Source organism: Suricata suricatta, chromosome 13, assembly GCF_006229205.1.
Source record: "Suricata suricatta isolate VVHF042 chromosome 13, meerkat_22Aug2017_6uvM2_HiC, whole genome shotgun sequence".
NCBI lineage: Eukaryota > Metazoa > Chordata > Mammalia > Carnivora > Herpestidae > Suricata > Suricata suricatta.
Genome location: NC_043712.1, coordinates 83090427 through 83105787, shown reverse-complemented (window position 1 = coordinate 83105787; position 15361 = coordinate 83090427).

The following is a 15361-nucleotide window of genomic DNA, read 5'->3' as shown; positions in this document are numbered from 1 at the left end:
TATATTCTGTCCCCAAAACAATAGTTTCCTCGGCTGTTCTAAGGGATCGCAGGCCGTGTTTTTGTAAAGATGTTCCGAAGGAAGCTCCATGAGGTCTAGTCAATATTAACTAGGAAAAGTGGACAATCTTGTAGAGACCCAGCCTCTATAGCTTGTTATGTAAAAAAACGGAACAGAACAAGACAAACCAGTTTCTTCTAACTTCAGGCCCTCCAAAACTGACAGGCGGTTTTAGGACGGGAGCACCTCAGGGGACCCAGCACTCCAGCTTACGAAGTCCGAGAAGACATTTATTCCTTTTTCTCTTAAATATGTTTTTTGAGCCCCTCGTCTACCACGACCCTGCCTGAGAGCACGGCTGGTCTATCCTTTCCTCCCCAGAGCCTTCCACAGTAGCTGGTACACACAGGGCGTGTTTCTTGAGCGTTTCTTGAGTGAATCAGTGATTTAAATAACAAGAAGGTTTAAAAAAAAAATTTAATTTTTAAGGCGAGGGAGACCATTTACATGGGGGCTTGAACTCAGGAGCTGTGAGATCACAACCTGACCCAGAGGTGGACGCTTCACCGTCTCAGCCATCCAGGCCCCCTTAAATCAAGAATTTTTAAATGTTGCAAAAATAAAAGTTGAAATGCTGAGCAGTGAGAGCACAGAATCTGAGTCGCCCCCAGAGGAGTAAGACACTGACTCTCCTTACAGTCTAGAGGGATGTTTTAAAATACAGTGTACAGGGCCCCTGGGTGGCTCAGTGGTTAAGGGCCTGACTTCAGCTCAGGTCACGATCTCATGGTTTGTGGGTTCGAGCCCCGCGTGGGACTCTGTGCTGACCGCTAGCTCAGAGCCTGGAGCCTGCTTCGGATTCTGAGTCTCCCTCTCTCACTGATTCTCTCCCACAAGTACTTTTTCTTTTCTCTCTCAAAAGTAGATAAACATTAAAAAATTTTAAAAGTAAATAAAGTATAGTGTGTTAACAGGAGATGTGAGGAGTAGTAAGGTCGGCACATCAGGAGATGGGTGCCTCTGGAAAGCTACTTCCTCAGAGCTCCCAGGAGGGGGCGGCACACCGCACCAGGTGTGGGCAGTGGGTGGACAGGGGCAGTGAGGGGAATTGTGGGTAAGAGCCTTGGCCGTGGTCTCTGGGCAAGAATGGCGAGAAGGGTAAGCAAGCTTAGGGGGCTGGTTGGAATAATTTCAGGAGGCTGGGGGCGGTAGGGTCTGTGCCGAGGTGTCGGGCACTTGGCCCTGGGTCGATTATGGCAGGTGGATAGCGGCCTGAGGGTGAGAGCCCACTGAAGGGGCGTGGGGGTGTGGGCTGTGGACTCTTGGGCTCGTATTTGAAGAGTGTGCTTACAGGGGCGCTGCTGGCTGTGCCCAGGCACCGGCTCGGCTGGAGAGACAGGCTCCCTGGGGTCCGCAAGGCCCCACATGTCAAGGCCACAGAACTCAAGAGTAAAAGACAGGGTTGGGGCGCCTGGGTGGCTCAGTTGGGCATCCAACGTCCCCTCAGGTCGTGATCTTGTAGCTCAAGAGTTCAAGCCCCACATCGTGCTCTCCGCTCTCAGCGCAGAGCCCGCTTTGGATTGTCACCTCCCCCCTCTCTGCCGCTCCCCTGCTCGTGCACACTCTTTTTCTCTCTCTCTAAGAAATAAACGAAAATTAAAAAAAAAAAAAGTTAATACAAGGGAGAATCAGAACGTCCTGGAATCGGTAACTATAGTACATAGGGTGGGTGGCTGCAAACAGGAAGGGCCTGCGGGTCGGGTCTTGAGCTCAGATGATGGGGAGAGATGGTATTTTCGCACCTCAAGTATGTGAAGGTCTGGAAAATGGAGAGGAAACGCACGATGGGCAGGGGCTGGCCCTTCCTCCCCGGTGCATGGCCGTCCGGGGTGCCGAGGACAGAGGAATGGAAGACGTGAGACCGTGTCACACAAAGGCTAACGGCACACCAGGTCCCCAGGAGAGGAGAGAGACCGTTTCTTCCCTGCTCTGTTGAGAGCTGTCTCCTCATTAATCTGCAAGAGTTAGGAAGATACGTACGTAAGCCCCATAGGGAATCAAGTATAAAAATGCAGTGATTTTTTTTTTTTTTTTGTCTCTGAGCGATTTTAAAAGGACTCTGTTTTTCTTCCCTCGTGGTTGCTCATCTCATTAGAGGGGAAAAAAGAACAGAGGAAAAGTCCGAGGAAAACATCCTCTGGGTCACATGGGAGTGTGACTCTCCCTTCGTTAAATTCTGTGGTAGCAGAGTCGGGAAGTTGAGTCTGCGATCGGAAGCCTGAAGCCAGTCACCTACGAATGATAGAGGCATCCAGTACATTCCATTCAACAAATATTTATTGAACACACGTTCTGGGCGAATCGCCGGCTGCACAGTAAATGAGCCGGAGAAAGGCCCGTTTGTACGGAGCTAATATTTTAATTGGGAGAAGACAGTAGCCAGTGACCGAGCGAGGCAATTTCAGAGCGAGAGAAAGGATTTGGACCCAGAGGGAAAAGAAAAAAAAACGACTGGGGGGCGGGGCGCCATTCAGAGTGAGGTCAGGGGAGGCCTCTCTGAGAAGTGAGGTTTCATCTGAGGCCACAAGGGGGCGAGCAGCCAGCAGAGCCAGTATCAGAGGAAGGGTGCCCCGGCAGGGGGGAGGCCCCGAGGCTGGGAGGAGGGGGTGTGTCTGAGCCTGCGGGGGGGGGGGGGGGGGAGCACTCTGAATTCCCGGTAGTGTCCCCGCTATTCTTGGAGCGTATCGAGGTGTCTCTAACCCGGTGACTTAAAGTATCTACTTTATCATGTTTCCAGATTCTGAGGGGTGAGGAAGCAGGCAGGGCTCAGCTCCTTGTGGCCTTGACCGGCATGGACTCCGCAGGTGGCCAGCTTGGTCTGGGGGTTGCAAGAAGGCTTCATTTACTTGGGCTGGTGTGATGGTTAAGTTCTTCCTCACTTTGGGTGGGGTGTGTGCCCAGATACTTGGTCAGATACCTGGATATTTATGTGAGGGTGTTCTGGGATGAGACTAACATTTAAGTTGGTGACTTTGAGTAAAGCACATTGCCCCCCGCCCCAAATGTGGGTGGGCCGTATTGAATCAGTTGAAGGCCTTAACAGAAAAAAGACTGATCTTCCCCAAGCAAGAAAGAATTCAGTCAGCACATGGCCTTTGGACCTGAAAGCAGCCCTGTCTCTTCCCTGGGCACCCACTCTGCCAGCCTACCTTGTGGATTTTAGGTTTGCCAGGTGTGTATGTACACACATACCCACACACCCTGTGGAGGCTGTTTGGAGAGGGCTTGAAGACTAGGACGGTGGGGCGCCTCGGCTTCCTCCCGCCGTGGGCTTCGTCCGTGGAGATGCCTGGTTCCAGCAGACAGAGCAGCTGCATCTCCTTCTATGGCGCTCACGTGGAAATCAGTCGAGGTCACCTGTGTCATACTGTATGGATCACAGCAGTTTTAAGGCTGCCCAGGTCCGTGGGGAGCGTGTGTAGACCCCACCTCTTTATGGCACAAGTTGCAAGGGATTTGGAGACAAGGTGTTAACACTGCCGGTTAGGGGGCACCTGGGGGGCTCAGTCAGTTAAGCGCCTGCCTCTTGATTTCCGCTCAGGTCATGATCTCGTGGTTCATGAGACCGAGCCCCGCCTCGGGGCTGACAGCATAGAGCCTGAGCCTGCCTGGGATTCTCTGTCTCTCACGATCTCTCTCTGCCGCTCCCTAGCTCATGCTCGCTCTCCCTCTCTCTCTCTCTCTCTCTCGCTCGCTTTCTCAGAAATATAAATATAACTTGAAGACTGGCGGCTAGACCAACCAGGTCATATGGGATGTAATACACGCGTGTGCGCGCACACACACACACACACACACACACACACACCAGTGGGGTGTGAGGCATGAAAACCTCCCTCTGAAAAAGCTCATCAGAGGGCGTGGATTTGATATGTGCCACCGCGGACTCCCTAATTCTTCCGTCCTGAACTGAACTTGCTCCTGCTCACTTCCCCCTGCCCCCCCCCCCGAAAAAAGAAAGAAAAGATAAGGTGAGCAGCCCGGAAAACACCATCTCGGCTGGTCCTGAAGCAGGTGGGGAGGGGGCTCGTGTCCTCCTCCCACGGTGTTGGAGAACCCCGAGAGGAGAGGGGGTGCAGGGAGGCTAGAGCTGCCGCCAGGGCGCAGTGTCCTGAGTGGGGCACGGGCACCATGTGCACCGGGGAAGGTCTTCGTGTGAGAGACCTTGCAGAGAGCTAGCGTCCCTGGCCCCTTGGCGGTAGATGCCAGCCGCCCCCTCTTGTGCCTGATCCTGTGACCGTGGAAAAGAAAGCTTCATGTGTGCCAGCAGAATGCCCTTCATGTGGACACAGGAGGAAGGAAAAGCGCAGAACTCTGTCCCCTGCTCACCCCCCCCCAATAATCACAAACTCCGAATGCTCTGGACCTCTCCGCCTAGACCACTGGAGGAACACCGTGTTGTTTCTGGCAAGGCAGCCCCTCTCCCAGACAGCAGCCCTCTGCCAGTCACGGTCAAGTCCGACCGTCGTCCCATTTAATCACGGCAACTCTTTAGACATGGTGGTTGGATCAAAGGGTTTTGAAGAAATAGGAATCCTGCACGTAACTTATTTCTTTCGTTATTTTACCGAGAGCAACCCTTGCATAGTTTCATTTTCGGTTTCCCAGAAAGGTGTTGAATGCAACTCAACGGAGACTTCCAGCTAGACCTGGTTTGGGGCTCCGTCGTTACGGGCTGTTCATCAGGGAAGAGAAAGCAGTGCTCTCCTCTGTGGGGCCGTAGTGGTACCTCGAATGGGTGACAAGTATAAAACCATCCAGAGCCCTTGTGTGTTTGGGTCTAAAGACCCTGAAGGGAAAATAAAAGACCCCTTTTCCTAGCGGAATAAAGACTCTGTACGATTCCTTTCTTCCCCCACTGTTGGTAATTTTACTGAGCTGCGGTCTGTATGGAGTGCCCAAGAGGAAACCACTTTAAAGACAGGCATCCTCGGATTAAGACTTAGTGCCACGTGGAAGAGAAACCAGACGCGGGCATCTTGTGAGTCAGCAGAGAGCACAGCTGGCCCTTCATTTGACGAGTTAGTACTTGAAGCGACGAACTTGTCTCGGCAAGAAGTTGAAATATCACCGAGGTCGTATTTCTGATATGAGGACCTTGTGTTGTGACAGGTCACAGGATATTTGAAATGAGCAATTGCTTTACCAGATGAAACTCATAAAAATGGACCAGATTAGGACTCTCCTGATGATGAAAATCTCTTTTTACCTCTTCTTCCCTTCCATCCTAGATGGTGATCACTCACGTGACCCCTGGAGGGAGTCTGAAGCTGCAGCGTGAAGTGAGTGCTAATAAGCCCCTAGTGCCTGGGGGCCCTCCCCACACCCCTCCATCCCTCTCCCCTGCAGCTAGGTTTTCACCATGAAGATTTGCAGATGAAAGCTGAGGGGTTAGATTTAATCCTTGAATGTTTCACTCAGAGGAATGACCTTGCATTCTTGAATACAGTCTTTTTTCCAGGTCTGAGAGGTTGCTGGGTATCCTAAATCACTCTCGAATTATATTTAACCTCCGTTTAGCTAAGCTACCCCTTCGCGTAGTAGGTGCTAGACACATTGTGTCTAGACTCCCTGTAGGCCGGAAGGTAAAATGATATTGGCCTGATTTTATTGATACATTCTGTCCCATGTAGGTGTTATTGTCCCCAAAACTGATGCTGTCCCCCTTCCCAGGATACTGTCCTGTATTTAATCACCCACTCTTTAGCCTGTGGAAAAGTTGGTCTTCTGGCTACAAACCCAAAGTCAGATTAGGCCACAGGAGAAAACCCGGTTTGCTCATGATTTGCAGGAACTAGATGTATCAGTGGGTTTAGAAACCCGAGGAAGAGCGCCGCGTGTCTGATGATCGGCTTCTTGGCCTATTTCAGGCAGAATTAAGGTTTCCGGAACTCTGGGCCAGTCATCTGAATTGAATTGTGTGACCTTCTTTTGTTAATTGCCTCTCACCATTTTAACCCCTGTTCTGTAATGAGGATGGTGAGGTGTTTGGATTAACTAGATCCAATTTCCCCATTTATTAGCTTCATGACCGTGGGTTTACAGAACCTGCTAGAAGCTTACTTAGTTTTCTCTTGTAGAAGCCAAGATAATTTTTACCTCGTTAAGTTGGGGGCGGGGGAGGAAACAGAATAATGAAATGTGAAAAAAATGCAAAGTGACTTCTGTGTATGTTTGAGGGAAGTAGAGTCAATATGATCAAATAAAAATAATGCAAAGGTATTTGGCAAGTGGTTGTAAAAGAAACCTACCACTTCCCTGGAGCTTACGTTCTAGAACCGTTGGGAAAGCATCAGGATTGGGTCTGGGCTGGACTTCCTGCAAGGCTGTTTGAGAAAAATGTACTGTGCGCGTCCGGTAGATTTACCGTGGATGGTTGTCGGTCACATTCACACGGTGGCTGACTCGGGCCCATCAGCCTCTCTCTCTGCCGAGCATTCATTTCTTACGGCCTTTTTGGGTACCGTTCCTTCTGCCTGAAATGCCTTTCCCGAGTCCGGGTCTCCGCTCTGGCCTTTCGTATATTTGGGTCCTTCTCATCCTTTACTTCAAAGCTTGAAATCCCTGATTCAAGAAAGGACTTCTCCTCACCCACCGTGTCCGCTGCCATTTGTCTCAGCCCTCTGCTTTCACGGCCGTGAGCACAACTTGTAAGAAGGGAAAGGATTTTATGACCCATCATTGGTTAAAATCAAAGTTGGGAACACAGGCCACAAGTCACAAGAGCATTTAATGAGAAACCTTGACGAGCCGGGAACAGGTTGACCTGGATGCTTCTGAGAGTATGAGCAAGAAGGCGAAGTGTGTGTCCCAGTTGGGGACCGTGAGGCCATCGAGAATGGCGAGCCCTAGCCGGCTCCGGAGAGGGGACTGTCTCGGTCAGAGCTAACCATGTTCTGAATCTCGGCATCCCGAAACTGCGTTTCTGGTCGTTGTCTTTACTAAGAAGGGTAAAAAGGTCTCCAGTCATATTTTGGTTTTAACTATGAAGAGCTTACGGTTATCTGCTGGGAAGTAGAAGTCAACCTGGAGGCGCTTAAGACTGCCGAAAGCTTGCCGAACGTGTTTGTTGTGGGAAATTGTATTTACTTACTTTATGTTTATGTTAGAAAACTGCATTCTTTAGCATGTTTGTTGTGGAAAGTTGAGCTTATTTGCCTTCTTGTACACAGCGGGGCCGTGACGCACAGCTTACTAACCTTCGGTAACTCTACCGTATCTGCGACAGGAATCCATTTCCGGTATTGACTCGTGCGGTTCACATTTATTGCATACCCACCCTGATGCAGACGCCGTCAGGGCGGTGAGGAAATAGCAGTGCATTCGTTATCTATTGCCGGGTAACAAGTTACTGCAGACTTAGTGGCTTCACACAACGCACATTGATTACCGCCTCATTTCTGTGGTCGGGAGTCTGGGCATGGCTTCAGGATCCTCTGCATAGGGTCCTCAGAGTCTGCAGTCAGGGCCACGGTCAGTGCTGAGATTTCATGTAAAAACCTGCCTGGGAAGGGATCCTTTTGTGTGGTTGTTGGCCGAATTCAGTTCACTAAATGCTTTTCTCTGTAGGCCTTGGCTTCTTAACTGCCTGTTTGAGTTCTGTGGTACGTGGGCCTATGCAACGAGGTGCTGTGTCTTCAACACGAGCAAGAGAGGAGGGGGTCTGACGGCAACATGGAGGTCTCGGTCAGATGTAACTTAATCATGGAAGCGACATCCATGACCCTTGTCATCCTCTGCTGGTTAGTTCCTAGGCCGGTCCACACCGGACGAGAGAGGGTGGCATGATGGCGCAGCCGGTCCCTCCCCGGAGGCAGGGATCACTGAGGGCCCTCTTGGAGTCTGCCTGCCACATGGAAGGAACAAGGAAAGGTCACCACGTTCAGAGCATGCGTTCTAGTACCGTTTGGAAAGGATCAGGGTCTTTGTGCTGGACTTCTCACAGGCTTGTCTGAGAAAAGATAGTTGGAGTTCCAACACGAACTGGTAAACGTTGTGGGAAGGATCCTCCTTCTTTAAATTAATCATCAGGCACAGTCCTGCCCGGAATGTCTCAGGGAGTCTGCAGTTAAATCTCAGCACAGAAACACGCATCTAAAAGTATACAACATCTCCTCTGATCGCATCGATTGAGAGAACCAAATATCTGCTCCCGTGAGCCCTTGGCTTCAGGTCCTTTGCTCTGCGCTGGAGAGCTGGATGCAAGAGGGCGCTGTTTGGGTCAAGACAAATCCTGTCGTGGTAATGTGCGTTTCGGGTTTAGTCAGCGCTACTTGGTCATGACCTCACTTTTTGTGGAGGGCTTGGCTGGCTTTGCTTCTTGTGCAGGAGAGATGCAGTGAAGATAGATTTGTGTGAAGGTCCAGACACTGAAGCACTTACAGGTCACTCACGGGAGACAGTGCAGTGTTGTTTCCAATGCTGGAAATTACAGTGGCATTTTATAGAGTAAACAGGGAAGCCAGTGCAGTATGGGGAAGGAGAAATGGAGGAGGGAGGGAGGAAGGAAGGAGGGAGGGAGGAAGGATGAAAGGGTGGAAGGAAGGAAGGGAGGAGGGGAAGAAGGAAGCTGAAGCCCTCACTGTGTATTTGTTGCATCTTAGGTGATAAATGAGTGATCTGCTCTATGGATATTGCTGTTTTCTGTAGCAGCCACGTTGTATGACTTAAAGTCATAACCTAAAACGTGTTTCACAGATGTTGACATTTACAGTCCTGGGTTTAGAATTTATTATACATATATTTTTTAATGTTTATTTTATTTTTGAGAGAGAGAAAGAGTGTGAGTAGGGGGGGAGCAGAGATAGAGGGAGACAGAGCATCCGAAGCAGGCTCCAGGCTCTGAGAGCACAGAGCCCCCACACAGGGCTCAAACCCACGAACCACGAAATCATGACCTGAGCTGACGTTGGGTGCTTAGATGGCTGAGCCACCCACATTCCCCTAGAATTTATATTTTAAAAGACTTGGAGATAGACTCTGGGCAAGCTTGAGAGAACAGCGCTGCTTAGGACAGTAGGCGTCAGAAAATCCAGGATTAATGAAAATCCGTAAATCAGAGCAGGGAGGAGGGAAGTGGGTCTGAACCGTGCGCACTGCTCCTAGCTGACCGCGTGTGGGTGACGGCTCCCAGACCCCAGGGGAGCCCTGCAGGTCAGCGGAGGCGCTACGCGCAGAACACGAGCACGTTCCGGAGACAGCCGGGGACTTTCAGAGGCAAGGCCAGACCTGCGACGCAGGCCCGGTCGGGTCGCTGGGCCGGGGTCTGAGCCCTGCTAGAGCCACTCTGTGCTTGGCAAACAAGTGGTCTGTGTAATCGCTTCACGGATGTCCTGTGGATGAAGCTGCTTTCTTCTTACAGGGACACTCTTCCCCCATTTCATAGTTTTTCTTCCTCAGAATTTTTTTTTTGGAATCTACAGGTTCTGCCGATGACCAACCCTTCAGGGTGTGGATGCTGTTCCCTTTGGGTTGTAGATACCAGATCCGAAGAGCGTGGAACACGTCAGCTACAGGCAAGGAATGTTAAGTTCCTGAGCCACAGACTAATAATGCCGTTAGAAGGGACGGTGGTTCCGAGATGCGGAGTCAGTACACAGGCTCAGCCGGCGCCCACAGGCGCCTGGGCCCCCGCCGTCCACCTCACCCCCCCCCCCCGTCCCCTCGGAGAATATTTAGAATGTGCTCTCTTAGCCAACTTGTATGATTCTTTTCTCTTGACTCACAGAAAGAGTTGTGATTTTTCTCTTCATAAAGCATTTGAGTCTCTGATAGTCCAGCTAGACTGGGAGTATATTACCTGCTGATAATGTTTTTAGCAGTACCGGTTTCTTTGCGATTCCCCATATTCTTTTTTAACAATGTTTATTGGACACAGAGAAAGAGAGCGTGTGCACAAGGGGCAGAGGGGCAGAGGGTCCCAAGCAGTCTCTGTGTTGTCACACAGAGCCCGACGTGGGGTTCGATCCTGTGCCTCGGCTGGGATCAAGAATTGGCTGTGTAAGCAAGTGAGCCACTCAGGCACCTGCATTGCCCCGTATTCTGGCGTGGCCCTTCATTGTCAGATTCTTGAGGTCAGGGCGTGTGGCTTAATCACTTCTGCACTGCCGGGGAGATGTGCCATAGCCCCTGGTTCTCGCCGGTGTAGTTACGGAGCTTCTGGGGTGGGAAGTGTAATTTTTCCTGGGAAAATATGAGCCTAGAATCCAGGTCAGCTTTATTCAGTCATTATTACAGTGAGCTGTGTGTTCTGTAACTTTTCTTATAATTAACCAAGTTTCTCTTTGCTTTGATTGGTTAATTTTGTTCCCCTTGGAGCGACTCCTTCCCAAGCAGAACGTGTGCTAAAATTGATTGTTTTTACATTTGTTTGTACATTTGAGTTCAGTCTTGTACATACAGTGCAGTCTTGGTTTCAGGAGTAGATTTCAGTGATTCATCACTTAGACCACCCAGTGCTCATCACAGATGCCCTGCTTGGTTCTCATCGCCCATCCAGCCCATCCCCCACCCACCTCCCTCCATCAGCCCTCACGTTTGTTCTCTGTATTTAGGACTCTCTTATGGCTTGCTTCCCTCTCTTCTCTTTTTCTCCCCCTTCCCGTATGTTCATCTGTTTTGTTTCTTAAATTTGACATGTGAGTAAACTCATATGGTATTTGTTGTTCTGTGATTGACTTATTTTGCTTAGCATAATACAGTCTAGCTTCATCCATGTCATTGCAAATGGCAAGATCTCATTCTTCTTGATGCCTGAGTAGTGTTCAAATGTATATGTATACATCACATCTTCTTTTTCCGCTCATCAGTTGATGGATATTTCGGCTCTCTCCGTAGTTTGGCTATTGCTGATAATGCTGCTATATACTGGGTGCATGTACCCTTTTGAATCTGTATATTGGTATCCTTTGAGTAAATACCTAGTAGTGCAATTGCTGGCTCATAGGGTAATTCACTTTTCAGTTTAGTTTGTTTTTGTTTGTTTTTTTTTTTGAGTTTTGAGTTTTAGTTTTGTTCTCCACCGTGGCTGCACCAATAGTACAAGATGGTTTCCTTTTCTCTACGTCCTCACCAACGCCTGTTGCTTCTTGTGTGACTAATTTTAGCCATTCTGAGAGACGTGAGGTGGTATCTCATCATGGTTCTGCTTGGTGCTTCCCTGTGGATGAGTGATGTTGAGCATGTTTTCGTGTGTCTGGTAGCCATGTGGATGTCTTCTTTGGAAAAGTGTCTGTTCATGTCTTCTGCCCATTTCTTACCTGGCTTATTTGTTTTTTAGGTGTTGAGTTTGATAAGTTCTTTATAGATTTTGGAAACTAACCCTTTATCTGATATGTCATTTACCAATATTTTTTCCCCATTCCATTGGTTGCCTTTTAGTTTTGTTGATTGTTTCCTTCTCTGTACAGAAGCTTTTTATCTTGATAAAGTCCCAGTAGTTCATATTTGCTTTTGTTTCCCTTGCCTCCGGCAGCGTGTCTGGTAAGAAGTTGCTCTGGCTCAGGACACAGAGGTTGCTGCCTGTGTTCTTCTCTAGGATTTTGGTGGTTTCCTGTCTGACATGTAGGTCTTTCATCCCTTTTGAATTTATTTTTTGAACTTTAAAATAATAACCCACACATAAGGGGAAGCAGTTGAGCTAATTAGCGATGTTTGCCTCAACAAAGCATTATTTAGTGTTTTGGGAATCAACTCCAGGCTTCTCTACTCCTTTTCCCCTGCTTCTTTCTTAAAGGAGTTGTTATGCTCTTAATTAGCTCAGTTCACATGGGGCCAAATGTACTTGTTGTGAGTGGATAACAACCATGTTTCAGAAGGTCCTGAAATTGCTAACAAAGCAAGTTCCCCAGAAAGCTGGAGAAGACACTGTTCTCCATAGAGCTTAGACCTCAGGAGAAGGGGCTTCACCTCGCTTGAAGCAGAATGGCTCCTTTGACATCATGTTTTTCCAAAGTAGAATGTTTTGTCATTGACAGGCAGGAAGATTATGAAATGTTACAATCATTTTCTTATTTCTAATAGTTATTCCTTCATTCGTAATTATTTACTAAGCACCTTTCTTTGCACCATTATAAGACCTTACTGGTAATAAAACCCAGTTTATGGGGTGCCTGAATGGTTCAGTCAATTGAGCACTCAACTCTTGATCTTGGCTCAGGTCTTGATCTCATGGTCATGAGTTTGGGCCCCACACTGGGCTCTGTGCTGGGTGTGAAGCCTCTTGAAAAACAAACAAACAACAAAACCAACAAAACATAATCAGTTTTTCTGTATAATTCTTACTTCTGATAATTTCAGCCGGGAGACACATAGACTATTGTCAGCAGTTGGTGGCCTTAGTCCCGGAACTTATGGGAAGGCACACACTGGCCCGTGTACTTCCGGACGTGGTCCTCCAGAGTGTGCCTGTCTCTTATAGACACCCGAAACCCTAGTGTTAACAGAATGAGAGAAAAGAGGCCTGTAGCCCAGGGGAGCTGACACATGAGAGGCAAACAAGGCTCGAAAGAACCATAAACCCACGTTCGTCTTTTTGTAGTAGCTCAGAGAGTAATTACCAAATGGCACATTTCCTCTGCAGCCCTCGTCTTTTACTGGATACTTACACAATATGTAGCTGCTTCCCAACACTCTGCTTTCCTTTTTGTCTCGGATTTTTCACTTCCAGCCAATTAGCTGCATGTCTCTTTGGACAGACTCTCAAATACACATAAGTCTTTTGTGACTCTGAGATGTGCAGCCTTCCAATGTCACTGCAGCCATAACAGTACGTGCCAACAGTTTAGTGAATTAATAAACCTGTTTTGTGGTCTGTATTCTGACAGAGGGAGAAGAGCTAGGTACTCATCACTGTTATTAGAAATATTTTATATGGTGCGACAATGTTATTAAACACTTATTTGCTGCATTGCTGAGCTGATGGTGATGGTATAAATCCTAATCCCCCAATATATCCTTCCCCAAAACAGAAACAGCAGCATAGAGGACTAAAACTCATGCTCTCAGCACAACAAGAAGGCATATCTGTCCAAATACTGTCCAAATACCTGCCACTGCAAAAAGGGACGTGGAATCCGAGTGAGCTCTCTCTGGGCCTCCTGCTGTACACCCTTGTGATTACAAGGCACTTCCTTAATGTTTTTACAGAATAGAGAAGTAGAGAAGGAAGGACTAGCAGCAGACCTGATATTGATCTCAAGTCATCACCATAAAGAGTAGGTCCACCATCAGAGTGAAAAGACAGGGAACAAAACCGTGATCTTGTAGATCAGGAAACCGATAACAGGGGAGAAACTTAAAATTTCAAACAAAGGGGGCAGTTTTGGGAAAGTGACACTTCAGGTGAAGAAAATGAGTTTAAAATGGAGAGGCATCCTTTGAAAGCCATAGGTAAAGAAGGGGTAAAGGGAAGCATGATTGTGATCCTTCAAGGGAAAAGTAAAAAGCAAAGAACAAACATCCCAGCCAAAAGGCCACCCAGTAAATCTACGACATTTCACTAGCCTGGTAGAACGAGGTATCTCTTAAACCACTCCAGAGCACCTGTACACAGAAATGAAGAGGCATAGATAGTCTTCATTTGTTTATTACTACCCTGGAAATACAGCAATAAATGAGAAATAAATTAATTCAGCTGATGAAAATTCCACCCACTAAATAGAATAAAATATTCTCAAGTAAGCATTTGGGGATTTGATAAAGCAAAGCACTTCAAGACAAATTTAAAATCCAAGAACGTAAATGGTCACAACATAATAAAGCCTAAAATAAGGGTCGATTAAATTCAGGCAAAGCATTGAGTAGCCTAAATTACATAAGAAATGAAGACTAATTTAAAAATTCCTTAAGGATTAAGACAGTCAAGTGAAAGCTTTAATAAGAGCACTGAAGAAAATTAGGAATATATCACGAGAAGAAAAAGATTAAAAAAGAAAAGTAAGACAGAAAGTGTTTGAAATGAAATATAAGCAAAGATGATCCAATTAGGTAGAATTGGAGTCTCTTAGAAAAGATACAAGAAACAGTGGAACATAATTAATATTTAAAACTAACTTTAAAAACCTATTTCTTAGAAATAAAAAGTTAGAATATAAATATTGAAAGTGCTTCCTGGGAACCAGGGACTACTGGCCTATAACAACTGACTCTGAGACCTACCTGAATAGCACTATTAACCTTTATAAGGTGTCTTTTAAAGTCTTCAGAGTTACATGGCAAAAAGATAAAATATGTTACAAAGGAAAAGGTGCTACGCTGGCTTTAGATGTTCAAAAATGTGTTTATTATTCAGAAGCAACATACAGAGTGCATCACCAATAGAGTAGCTTTGTTGTATTATTATTTTTTTTTTAATGGAGGAATTCTGGAAGGTGTATCCAGGAAACTTCTTGAGAACCTACTGGAACTTCACTAAGACATGTGTGGATAAGCTTCCATAGGAGGACCGATAATGAGAACTTGATGTACTTAATTGTACAACTAACAAATAAAAACTAGGGGTGGGGATAGAAAAATATGTTAATTAGTGATTAAAGGAAGATTCACAGCCTTAAACACTTTTATCAACAAAAGGGAAAGGATGAAAATTAACAAATTAATTCCAAACTTAAGCTAGAAAATGTTAAAAAAAAGGGGGGGGCAGAATGACGGGGATAATGAACAAATGTAGATATAATTAATAAGTCAAAATCATGGTTTTTGAAATAATTTGAAAACTACACCAACCACTAATGTAACACGAAAGCATAAATATTCAAACAAGAATTGGCAAGGCAGAAATAATCATTAAAACAGAATAATTAAAAGTATATTAGAGATTCTTTTGCCAGTGTCCATACAAATAAATTTGAAAATCTGTACAGAATGCACAATTTCCTAAAGCAATTGACTCTTTTAGAACTAGAAGGTTATAAGGTAGTTGTTCTGGAAAGAAGCACCAGCCCCCGACGGTGTCACAGGGAATTCTGCCAGACGTTCAGAGACCACATACACCCAGTGCTTATAACTTATTCTAGAGTAATGAAATTATTTTAAAGAAGTAATCCAGTGACAATAAGAAAATTACTGCCAGTATCACTTATGAATATTGATGCAGAATTACTTAATAAAACCTTAGCAAACAGAATCCAACACCACAATAAAAAAGACTAATCAAGTATGATGAAGTGACATTTATTACAGAAATGCAAGCCTGGTTCACCCTTAGGAAATCCAGTAGAGTAATACACTATGTTAACAATCTAAGAAGGAAGAAAAAAAATGAATATCTCAAGAGATGCTAAAATAATCTTTGGGCAAAATC